This window comes from Macrobrachium nipponense, chromosome 6 (genome assembly GCF_015104395.2).
Source record: "Macrobrachium nipponense isolate FS-2020 chromosome 6, ASM1510439v2, whole genome shotgun sequence".
NCBI classification, from domain to species: Eukaryota; Metazoa; Arthropoda; class Malacostraca; order Decapoda; family Palaemonidae; genus Macrobrachium; species Macrobrachium nipponense.
The window spans coordinates 9036576-9049075 of NC_061108.1; the positions used below are offsets into that span (position 1 = coordinate 9036576).

Here is a 12500-nt window from a genome sequence, read left to right on the forward strand (position 1 = left end):
CAATTATCGAGAATAAATTCCCCTTCAGTTGAGCATATATGAAAATACATTAATTCCGAGGTAGAGCGAATTAGATATTGAAGGACATTGTAGCTCGATATATGTATATGGATTACGGAAATGTAATATGACTTATAGATTGGCTAAATGCTGTTAAAAGCACTATAACGCTATTGGGGTTGAGGTGGGTTGATGTTGTCCCCAACCAACGAATTGCCTGAGTAGGAAAGGTATTTGAGGGTTAGAGGCGACATGAACTTTTAGCCTCTTGAGGTGGTGTAGTAGGTAAAAGCTTTTACTAGGTTCCTGGATTTGAAAGGCATCATGGGTTCGTGCCCGGAACCAGGCAAGTCTATTATCGAGAAAAAATTCCCCTTCCGTTCAGCATATATGAAAATATATAAATTCCTAAGTATAGCGAATTAGATATTAATGGACATTGTCGCTCGATATATGTATATGAATCACGGAAATGTAATATGACTTATAGATTTTTCTACTTGCTGTCAAGAGCACTAGAGCGCTACAAGGGTAGAGGTGGGTTGATTTTGTCTCCAAACCAACGAATTACCTGAGCGTGAAGGGTATTTGAGGGTGAGAGGCAACATGAACTTTTAGCTTCTTGTGGTGGTGTAATAGGTAAAAGCTACACTAACGTTCCTGGATTTGAAAGGCTACATGGGTCTGTGCCCGGGTCCAGGCAAGTCTATTATCGAGAAAAACTTCACCTTCGGTTAAGCATATATGAAAATATATAAATTCCTAGTTAGAGCGAATTAGATATTAAAGGACATTGTAGCTCGATATAAGTATATGAATCACGGAAATGTGATATGACATAGATTGGCTACGTGCTGTCAAAAGCACTACAACACTACCGGTGTCGAGATGGGTTGATGTTCTCTCAAAACCAACGAATTACCTGAGCATGAAAGGTATTTGAGGGTGAGAGGCGACATGAACTTTTAGCCTCTTGTGGTGGTGTAGTAGGTTAAAGCTTCACTGACGTTCCTGGATTTGAAAGGCTCCATGGGTTCGGGCCCTGGTCCAGGCAAGTCTATTATCGAGAAAAAATTCCCCTTCGGTTAAGCATGGTATGGAATATATCAATTCCGAGGCAGAGCGAATTACATATTAAAGGACATTGTAGCTCGATATATGTATATGAATCACGGAAATGTGATATGACTTATAGATTGGCTACATGCTGTCCAAAGCACTACAACGCTACCGGGGTCGAGGTGGGTTGATGTTGTCTCCAAACCAATGAATTACCTGGGCGTGAAAGGTATTTGAGGGTGAGAAGCGACATGAGCTTTTAGCCTCCTGTGGTGGTGTAGTAGGTAAAAGCTTCAAAGACGTTCCTGGAATTGAAAGGCTCCATGGGTTCACGCCCGGGTCCAGGCAAGTCTATTATCGAGAAAAAATTCCCCTTCCGTTAAGCATATATGAATATATATTGATTCAAAGGTAGAGCGAATTAGATATTAAAGGACATTGTAGCTCGATATATGTATATGAGTCACGGAAATGTATTATTATATATAGATTGGCTTCGTGCTGTCAAAAGCACTACAATGCTACTTGGGTTAAGGTGAATTGATGTCTCCAAACCAACGAATTACCTGAGCGAAAAAGTTATTTGAGGGTAAGGGGAACATGAACATTTAGCCTCTTGCAGTTGTGCAGTAGGTAAAAGCTTCAACTAGGTTCTTGGATTTGAAACGCTCCATCGGTTCGCGCCCTTTTCTAGGCAAGTCAGTTATTGAGAAAAAATTCCCCTTCTGTTAAGCATATATGAAAATATATTAATTACGAGGAAGAGCGAATTAGATATGAAAGAACATTGTAGCTCGATATATGTATATGAATCACTGAATTGTGATATGACTTATAGATTGGCTATGTGCTTTCAAACCACTACAACGCTACCGGGGTCGAGGTGGGTTGATGTTGTCTCCAATCCAATGAATTACCTGAGCGTGAAAGGTATTTGAGGGTGAGAGGCGACATGAACTTTTAGCTTCTTGCGGTGGTGTAGTAGGTAAAAGCTTCACTGACGTTCCTTGATTTGAAAGGCTCCATGGGTTCGCGCCCGGTGTCCAGGAAAGTCTATTATCGAGAAAAAATTCCCCTTCCGTTAAGCATATATGAAATTATATTAATTTCGAGGTAGAGCGAATTAGATATTAAAGGACATTGTAGCTCGATATATGTATATGAATCACGGAAATGTGATATGAATTATAGATTGACTACGTGCTGTCAAAAACACTACAGTTCTACTGGGGTCGAGGTGGGTTGATTTTGTCTTCAAACCAACGAATTATCTGAGCGTGAAAGGTATTTGAGGGTGAGAGGTGACATGAACTTTTATCCTTTTGCAGTGGTGTAATAGGTAAAAGCTTCACTGACGTTCCTGAAATTGGAGGGCTCCATGGGTTCGCGTCCGGGTTCAGGCAAGTCTATTATTGAGAAAAAATTCCCCTTCGGTGATGCATAAATGAAAATATATTAATTCCAAGGTAGAGCGAATTAGATATTAAAGGACATTGTAGCTCGATATATGTATATGAATCATGGAAATGTGATATGACTTATAGATATGGCTATGTGCTGTCAAAAGCACTACAACACTACAATGGTCAAGGTGGGTTGATGTTGTCTCCAAACCAACGAATTACCTTGAGCGTGGAAGGTATTTGAGGGTTAGAGGCGACATGAACTTTTAGTCTCTCGCGGCAGTGTAGTAGGTAAAAGCTTCACTGACGTTACTGGATTTGAAAGGCTCCATGAGTTTGCGCCCGGGTCCAGGAAAGTTTATTATCGAGAAAACATTCCCCTTCGGTTAAGCATATATAAAATATATTAATTCCGAGGTAGAGAGAATTAAATATTAAATGACATTGTAGCTCAATATATGTATATGAATCACGGAAATGTGATATTACTTATAGATTGGCTACATGCTGTCAAAGGCACTACAACGCTACTGGGGTCAAGGTGGGTTGATGTCTCTAAACCAACAAATTACTTGAGCGCGAAAGGTAGTTGAGGGTGAGAGGCAACTTGAAATTTTAGCCTATTGCGGTGGTGTAGTAGGTAAAAGCTTCAACTAGGTTCCTGGATTTGAAAGGCTCCATGGGTTCGTGCCCGGGTCTAGGCAAGTCAATTACCAAGAAAAAATTCCTCTTCGGTTAAGCATATATGAAAATATAATAATTCCGAGTTAGAGCGAATTAGATATTAAAGGACATTGTAGCTCGATATATGTATATGAATCACGGAAATGTGATATGACTTATAGATTAGCTATATGCTGTCAAAAGCACTAAAATGCTACTAGGCGAGGTGGATTGATGTTGTCTCCAAACCAACGAATTACATGAGCAGGAAAGGTATTTGAGGGAGAGAGGCGACATGAACTTTTAGCCTCTTGAGGTCGTGTAGTATGTAAAAGCTTCACTGACGTTCCTGGATTTGAAAGGCTACATGGGTTCGCGCCCGGGTCCAGGCAGGTCTATTATCGAGAAAAAATTCCCCTTCCGTTGGGCATATAAGAAAATATATTAATTCCGAGGTAAAGCGAATTGGATATCAAAGGACATTGTAGCTCTATATGTATCTGAATCTCGGAAATTTGATATGACTTATAGATTGGCTACGTGCCGTCAAAAGCACTAGAGCACTACCGGGGTCGAGGTGGGTTGATTTTGTTTTCAAACCAACGAATTACCTGAGCGCTAAAGGTATTTGAGGGTGAGAGGCAACATGAACTTTTAGCCTCTTAGGGTGGTGTAATAGGTAAAAGTTTCACTGACGTTCCTGGATTTGAAAGGCTCCATGGGTCCATGCCCGAGTCCAGGCAAGTCTATTATCGAGAGAAAATTCCCCTTCGGTTAAGCATATATGAAAATATATTAATTCCGAGGTAGAGCGAATTAGATATTAAAGGACATATTAGCTCGATATATGTTAATGAATCAGGGAAAGGTGATATGACTTAAAGATTGGCTACATGCTGTCAAAAGCACTACAACGCTACCGGGGTTAAGGTGGGTTGATGTTGTCTCCAAACCAATGAATTACCTGAGCGTGAAAGGTATTTGAGGGTGAGAGGTGACATGAACTTTTAGTCTCTTGCGGTGGTGTAGTAGGTAAAAGCTTCAACAATGTTCCTGGATTTGAAAGGCTCCATGGGTTCGTGCCCGTGTCCAGGCAAGTCAATTATTGAGAAAAAATTCCCCGTCAGTTAAGCATATATGAAAATATATTAATTCCGAGGTATAGCGAATTAGATATTAAAGGACAGTGTAGCTCGATATATGTATATGAATCACGGAAATGTGATATGACTTATAGATTGGCTACATGCTGTCAAAAGCACTAGAGTGCTACCGGGGACGAGATGGGTTGATTTTGTCTTCAAACCATCGAATTACCTGAGCGCGAAGGGCATTTGAGGTTGAGAGGCAATATGAATTTTTAGCCTCTTGCTGTGGTGTAATAGGTAAAAGCTTCACTAACGTTCCTGGATTTGAAAGGCTCCATGGGTCCGTGCCCGGGTCCAGGCAAGTCAATTATCGAGAAATAATTCCCCTTCGGTTAAGCATATATGAAAATATATTAATTCCGATGTAGAGCGAATTAGATATTAAAGGACATTTTAGCTCGATATATATATATTAATCACGGAAATGTGATATGACTTATAGATTGGTTACGTGCTGTCAAAAGCACTACAACGCTACCGGGGTCAAAAGCACTACAACGCTACCGAGGTGGGTTGATGTTGTCTCCAAACCAACGAATTACCTGAGCATGAAAAGTATTTGAGGGAGAGAAACGACATGAACTTTTAGCCTCTTGCGGTGGTGTAGTAGGTAAAAGCTTCACTGACGTTTTTGGATTTGAAAGGCTCCATGGGTTCGCGCCCGGGTCCTGGCAAGTCTATTATCGAGAAAAAATTCCTCTTCCGTTAAGTATATATGAAAGTGTATTAATTCCGAGGTAGAGCGAATTAGATATTAAAGGACATTGTAGCTCGATATATGTATATGAATCACGGAAATGTAATATGACTTATAGATTGGCTTCATGCTGTCAAAAGCACTACAACGCTACTGGGGTCGAGGTGAATTGATGTCTCCAAACTAACGAATTACCTGAGCGCGAAAGGTATTTGAAGGTGAGAGGCAACATGAACTTTTAGCCTCTTGCAGTGGTGCAGTAGGTAAAAGCTTCAATTAGGTTCCTGGATTTGAAAGGCTCCATGGGTTCGCGACTGGGTCCAGGAAAGTCAGTTATCGAGAAAAAATTCCCCTTCAGTTAAGCATATATAAAAATATATTAATTCTGAGGAAGAGTGAATTTGATATGAAAGGACATTGTAGCTTGATATATGTATATGAATCACGGAAATGTGATATGACTTATAGATTGGCTATGTGCTGTCAAACCAATACAACACTACCGGGGTCGAGGTCGGTTGATATTGTCTCCAAACCAATGAATTACCTGAGCGTGAAAGGTATTTGAGGGTGAGAGACGACATGCATATTTAGCCTCTTGCGGTGGTGTAGTAGGTAAAAGCTTCAATGACGTTCCTTGATTTGAAAGGCTCCAAAGGTTCGCGCCCGGGTCAAGGCAATTCTATTATCGAAAAAAAATTTCCCTTCGGTTAAGCATATATGAAAATATATTAATTCCTAGGTAGAGCGAATTAGATATTACAGGACATTGTAGCTCGATATATGTATATGAATCACGGAAATGTGATATGAATTATAGACTGGCTATGTGCGGTCAAAAGCACTACAGCGCTACTGTGGTCGAGGTGGGTTGTTTTTGACTCCAAACCAACGAATTACCTGAGCGCAAAAGGTATTTGAGGGTGAGAGGTGACATTAACCTTTAGCCTCTTGCTGTGGAGTAATAGGTAAAAGCTTCACTGATGTTTCTGGAATTGGAGGGCTCCATGGGTTCGCGTCCGGGTCCAGGCAAGTCTATTATCGAGAAAAAATTCCTTTTGGTGAAGCATAAATGAAAATATATTAATTCCAAGTTAGAGCGAATTAGATATTAAAGGACATTGTAGCTCGATATATGTATATGAATCACGGAAATGTGATATGACTTATAGATTGGCTATGTGCTGTCAAAAGCACTACAACACTACCGGGGTCGAGGTGGGTTGATGTTGTCTTCAAACCAACGAATTACCTGAGAGTGAAAGATATTTGAGGGTGAGAGGCTACATGAACTTTTAGCCTCTTGCGGTGGTGTAGTAGGTGAAAGCTTTACTGACATTCCTGGATGTGAAAGGCTCCATGGGTTAACGCCCGGGTCCAGGCAAGTCTATTATCGAGAAAAAATTCCCCTTCAGTTAAGCATATATAAAAATATATTAATTCCGAGATAGAGCGAATTAGATATTAAAGGATATTGTAGCTCGATATATGTATATGAATCACGGCAATGTGATATGACTTATAGATTGGCTACGTGATTTCAAAAGCACTACTATGCTACCAGGGTGAAGGTCGGTTGATGTTGTCTCCAAACCAATGAATTACCTGAGCGGGAAAGGTATTTGAGGGTGAGAGGAGACATGAACTTTTAGCCTCTTGAGGTGGTGTAGTAGGTAAAAGCTTTACTGATGTTCCTGGATTTGAAAGGCTCCATGCGTTCGCGCCCGGGTCCAGGCATGTCTAATAACGGGAAAGAATTCCCCTTCCGAGGTAGAGCGAATTAGATATTAAAGGACATTGTAGCTCGATATATGTATATGAATCACGGAAATGTGATATGACTTATAGATTGGCTACGTGCTGTCAAAAACACTACAACGCTACCGGGGTCGAGGTGGGTTGATGTTGTCTCCAAACCAACGAATTATCTGAGCGTGAAAGGTATTTGAGGGTGAGAAGCGACATGAACTTTTAGCCTCTCGTGGCGGTGTAGTAGGTAAAAGCTTCACTGACGTTCCTGGATTTGAAAGGCTCCATGAGTTTGCGCCCGGGTAGAGGAAAGTCTATTATCGAGAAAAAATTCCCCTTCAGTTAAGCATATATGAAAATATATAAATTCTGAGGTGGAGCGAATTAGATATTAAAAGCATTGTAGCTCGATATATGTATATTAATCACGAAAATGTGATATGAATTATAGATTGGCTACGTGCTGTCAAAAGCACTACAATGCCACTGGGGTCGAAGTGGGTTGATGTTTTCTCCAAACCAACAAATTACCTGAGCGTTAAAGGTATTTGAGGGTGAGAGGCGACATGAACTGTTAGCCTCTTGCAGTGGTGTAGTATGTAAAAGCTCCACTGACGTTCCTGGATTTGAAAGGCTCCATGCGTTCGCACCCGGGTCCAGGCATGTCTAATAACGGGAAAGAATTCCCCTTCCGTTACGCATATATGAAAATATATTTATTCCGAGGTAGAACGAATTAAATATTAAAGGACATTGTAGCTCAATATATATATATGAATCACGGAAATGTAATATGACTTATAGATTGGCTACATGCTGTCAAAAGCACTACAACGCTACTGGGGTCGAGGTGAATTGATGTCTCTAAACTAACGAATTACCTGAGCGCGAATGGTATTTGAGGGTGAGAGGCAACATGAACTTTTAGCCTCTTGCCGTGGTGCAGTATGTAAAAGCTTCACTGAAGTTCCTGGTTTTGAAATGCTCCATGGGGTCGCGCCCAGTTCCAGGCAATTCTATTATCGAGAAAAAATTCCCCTTTCTTTGAGCATATATGAAAGTATATTAATTCTGAGGTAGAGCGAATTAGATATTAAAGGACATTGTAGCTCGATATATGTATATGAATCACGGAAATGTAATATGACTTATAGATTGGTTTCATGCTGTCAAAAGCACTACAATGCTACTGTGGTCGAGGTGAATTGATGTCTCCAAACTAACGAATTACCTGAGCGTGAAAGGTATTTTAGGGTAAGAGGCAACATGAACTTTTAGCCTCTTGCGGTGGTGCAGTAGGTAAAAGTTTGAACTAGGTTCCTGGATTTGAAAGGCTCCATGGGTTCGCGCTTGAGTCCAGGCAAGTCAGTTATCGAGAAAAAATTCCCCTTCGGTTAAGCATATATAAAAATATATTAATTCCGAGGAAGAGCGAATTAGATTATGAAAGGGACATGTAGATTAATATATGTATATTGAATCACGGAAATGTGATATGACTTATAGATTGGCTATGTGCTGTCAAACCACTACAACGCTACCTCGGTTGAGGTGGGCTGATGTGTCTCCAAACCAATGAATTACCTGAGCGTGAAAGGTATTTGAGGGTGAGAGGCGAAATGAACATTTAGCCTCTTGCGGTGGTGTAGTAAGCAAAAGCTTCAATGATGTTCCTTGATTTGAAAGGCTCCAAGGGTTTGCGCCCGGGTCCAGGCAATTCTATTATTGAGAAAAAATTTCCCTTCGGTTAAGCATATATGAAAATATATTAATTCCGAGGTAGAGAGCGAATTAGATATTACAGGACATTGTAGCTCGATATATGTATAGGAATCACGGAAGGTGATATGAATTATAGCTGGCTACGTGCTGTCAAAAGCACTACAGTGCTACTGGGGTCGAGGTGGGTTGATTTTGAATCCAAAACCAACGAATTACTTGAGCGCAAAAGATATTTGAGAGGGTGGGAGGCGACATTAACTTTTGGCCTCTTGCTGTGGTGTAATAGGTAAAAGCTTCACTGACGTTTTTTGGAATTGGAGGGCTCCATGGGTTGGAGTCCGGGTCCAGGCAAGTCTATTATCAAGAAAAAATTCCCCTTCGGTTAAGCATAAATGAAAATATATTATTTCCAAGGTAGAGCGAATTAGATATTAAAGGACATTGTAGCTCGATATATGCATATGAATCACGGAAATGTGATATGACATATAGATTGGCTATGTGCTGTCAAAAGCACTACAATGCTACCGGGGTCGAGGTGGGTTGATGTTGTCTCCAAACAAATGAATTACCTGAGAGGGAAAGGTATTTGAGGGTGAGAGGCGACATGAACTTTTAGCCTCTTGCGGTGGTGTAGTACGAAAAAGCTTCACCGACGTTCCTGGATTTGAAAGGCTACATGGGTTCGCGCCCGGGTCCAAGCAAGTCTATTATCGAGAAAAAATTTCCCTTCCGTTAAGCATATATGAAAATATATTATTTCCGAGGTGGGGCGAATTAGATATTAAAGGACATTGTAGCTCGATATATGTATATGAATCACGGAAATGTAATATGACTTATAGATTGGTTTCATGCTGTCTAAAGCACTACAATGCTACTGTGGTCGAGGTGAATTGATGTCTCCAAACTAACGAATTACCTGAGCGTGAAAGGTATTTTAGGGTAAGAGGCAACATGAACTTTTAGCCTCTTGCGGTGGTGCAGTAGGTAAAAGTTTGAACTAGGTTCCTGGATTTGAAAGGCTCCATGGGTTCGCGCTTGAGTCCAGGCAAGTCAGTTATCGAGAAAAAATTCCCCTTCGGTTAAGCATATATAAAAATATATTAATTCCGAGGAAGAGCGAATTAGATATGAAAGGACATTGTAGATTAATATATGTATATGAATCACGGAAATGTGATATGACTTATAGATTGGCTATGTGCTGTCAAACCACTACAACGCTACCTCGGTTGAGGTGGGCTGATGTTGTCTCCAAACCAATGAATTACCTGAGCGTGAAAGGTATTTGAGGGTGAGAGGCGAAATGAACATTTAGCCTCTTGCGGTGGTGTAGTAAGCAAAAGCTTCAATGATGTTCCTTGATTTGAAAGGCTCCAAGGGTTTGCGCCCGGGTCCAGGCAATTCTATTATTGAGAAAAAATTTCCCTTCGGTTAAGCATATATGAAAATATATTAATTCCGAGGTAGAGCGAATTAGATATTACAGGACATTGTAGCTCGATATATGTATAGGAATCACGGAAAGGTGATATGAATTATAGGCTGGCTACGTGCTGTCAAAAGCACTACAGTGCTACTGGGGTCGAGGTGGGTTGATTTTGAATCCAAACCAACGAATTACTTGAGCGCAAAAGATATTTGAGGGTGGGAGGCGACATTAACTTTTGGCCTCTTGCTGTGGTGTAATAGGTAAAAGCTTCACTGACGTTTTTGGAATTGGAGGGCTCCATGGGTTGGAGTCCGGGTCCAGGCAAGTCTATTATCAAGAAAAAATTCCCCTTCGGTTAAGCATAAATGAAAATATATTATTTCCAAGGTAGAGCGAATTAGATATTAAAGGACATTGTAGCTCGATATATGCATATGAATCACGGAAATGTGATATGACATATAGATTGGCTATGTGCTGTCAAAAGCACTACAATGCTACCGGGGTCGAGGTGGGTTGATGTTGTCTCCAAACAAATGAATTACCTGAGAGGGAAAGGTATTTGAGGGTGAGAGGCGACATGAACTTTTAGCCTCTTGCGGTGGTGTAGTACGAAAAAGCTTCACCGACGTTCCTGGATTTGAAAGGCTACATGGGTTCGCGCCCGGGTCCAAGCAAGTCTATTATCGAGAAAAAATTTCCCTTCCGTTAAGCATATATGAAAATATATTATTTCCGAGGTGGGGCGAATTAGATATTAAAGGACATTGTAGCTCGATATATGTATATGAATCACGTAAATGTGATATGACGTATAGATTGGCAACGTGCTGTCAAAAGCACTACAACCCTACCGGGGTCGAGGTGGGTTGATGTTGTCTCCAAACCAACAAATTATCTGAGCGTGAAAGGTATTTGAGGGTGATAGGCGACATTAACTTTTAGCCTCTCGTGGCGGTGTAGTAGGTAAAAGCTTCACTGACGTTACTGGATTTGAAAGGCTCCATGAGCTTGCACCCGGGTCCAGGAAAGTCTATTATAGAGAAAAAATTCCCCTTCGGTTAAGCATATAAGAAAATATATTAATTCCGAGGTAGAGCAAGTTAGATATTGAAGGACATTTTAGCTCGAAATAAGTATATGAATCACGAAAATGTGATATGAATTATAGATTGGCTACATGCTGTCAAAAGCACTACAACGCTACCGTTGTCGAGGTGGGTTGATGTTGTCTCCAAACCAACGAATTACCTGAGCGTGAAAGGTATTTGAGGGTGAGAGGCGACATGAACTTTTAGCCCCTTGCAGTGGTGTAGTATGTAAAAGCTTCACTGACGTTCCTGGATTTGAAAGGCTACATGCGTTCGCGCCTGGGTCCAGGCATGTCTAATAACTAGAAAGAATTCCCCTTCCGTTATGCATATATGAAAATATATTAACTCCGAGGTAGAGCGAATTAGATATTAAAGGACATTGTTAGTTGCTTAATATGTTATATGACCCCAATCACGGAAATGTAATATGTCTTATAGATTGGCTACATGCTGTCAAAAGCACTATAACGCTACTGGGGTCGAGGTGGGTTGATGTCTCCAAACTAATGAATTACCTGAGCATGAAAGGTAGTTGAGGGTGAGAGGCAACATGAAATTTTAGCCTCTTGCGGTGGTGTAGTAGGTAAAAGCTTTAACCTGGTTACTGGATTTTAAAGGCTCCATGGGTTTGCGCCCGGGTCCAGGCAAGTCATTTATCGAGAAAAAATTCCCCTTCAGTTAAGCATATATGAAAATATATTAATTCCGAGGTATAGCGAATTAGGTATGAAAGGACATTGTCGCTCGATATATGTACATGAATCACGGAAATGTGATATGACTTATAGATTGGCAAATGCTGTCAAAAGCACTACAACGCTACCGGGATTGAGGTGGGTTGATGTTGTCTCCAAACCAACGAATTATCGAGCTTGAAAGGTATTTGAGGGTGAGAGGTGACATGAACTTTTAGCCTCATGCGGTGGTGTAGTAGGTAAAAGCATCACTGACGTTCTTGGATTTGAAAGGCTCCATAGGTTCGCGCCTGGGTCCAGGCAAGTCTATTATCGAGAAAAAATTACCCTTTCGTTAAACATATATGAAAATATATTAATTACGATGTAGAGCGAATTAGATATTAAAGGACATAGTAGCTCAATATATGTATATGAATCACTGAAATGTAATATGACTTATAGATTGGCTACGTGCTGTCAAAAGCACTAGAGCGCTACCGGGGTCGAGGTGGGTTGATTTTGTCTTCAAACCAACGAATTACCTGAGCGCGAAAGGTATTTGAGGGTGAGAGGCAACATGAACTTTAGCCTCTTGCGGTGGTTTAATAGATAAAAGCTTCACTAATGTTCCTGGATTTGAAAGGCTCCATGGGTCCGTACCCGGGTTCAGGAAAGTCTATTATCGAGAAAAAATTCCCCTTCGGTTAAGCATATATGAAAATATATTAATTCCGAGGTAGAGTGAATTAGATATTAAAGGACATTGTAGCTCGATATATGTATATGAATCACGAAAATATAATATGACTTATAAATTTGCTACGTGCTGTCAAAAGCAATACAACGCTACCGG

At 40.6% G+C, this 12500-nt stretch overlaps 1 protein-coding gene across 1 annotated transcript in view; it reads right to left on the reverse strand.

The window, feature by feature from the left end:
* The window catches only part of LOC135216365 (2-oxoadipate dehydrogenase complex component E1-like), a 146440-nt gene that overhangs the window by 61939 nt on the left and 72001 nt on the right, over positions 1–12500 (reverse strand). The window lies entirely within an intron of this gene.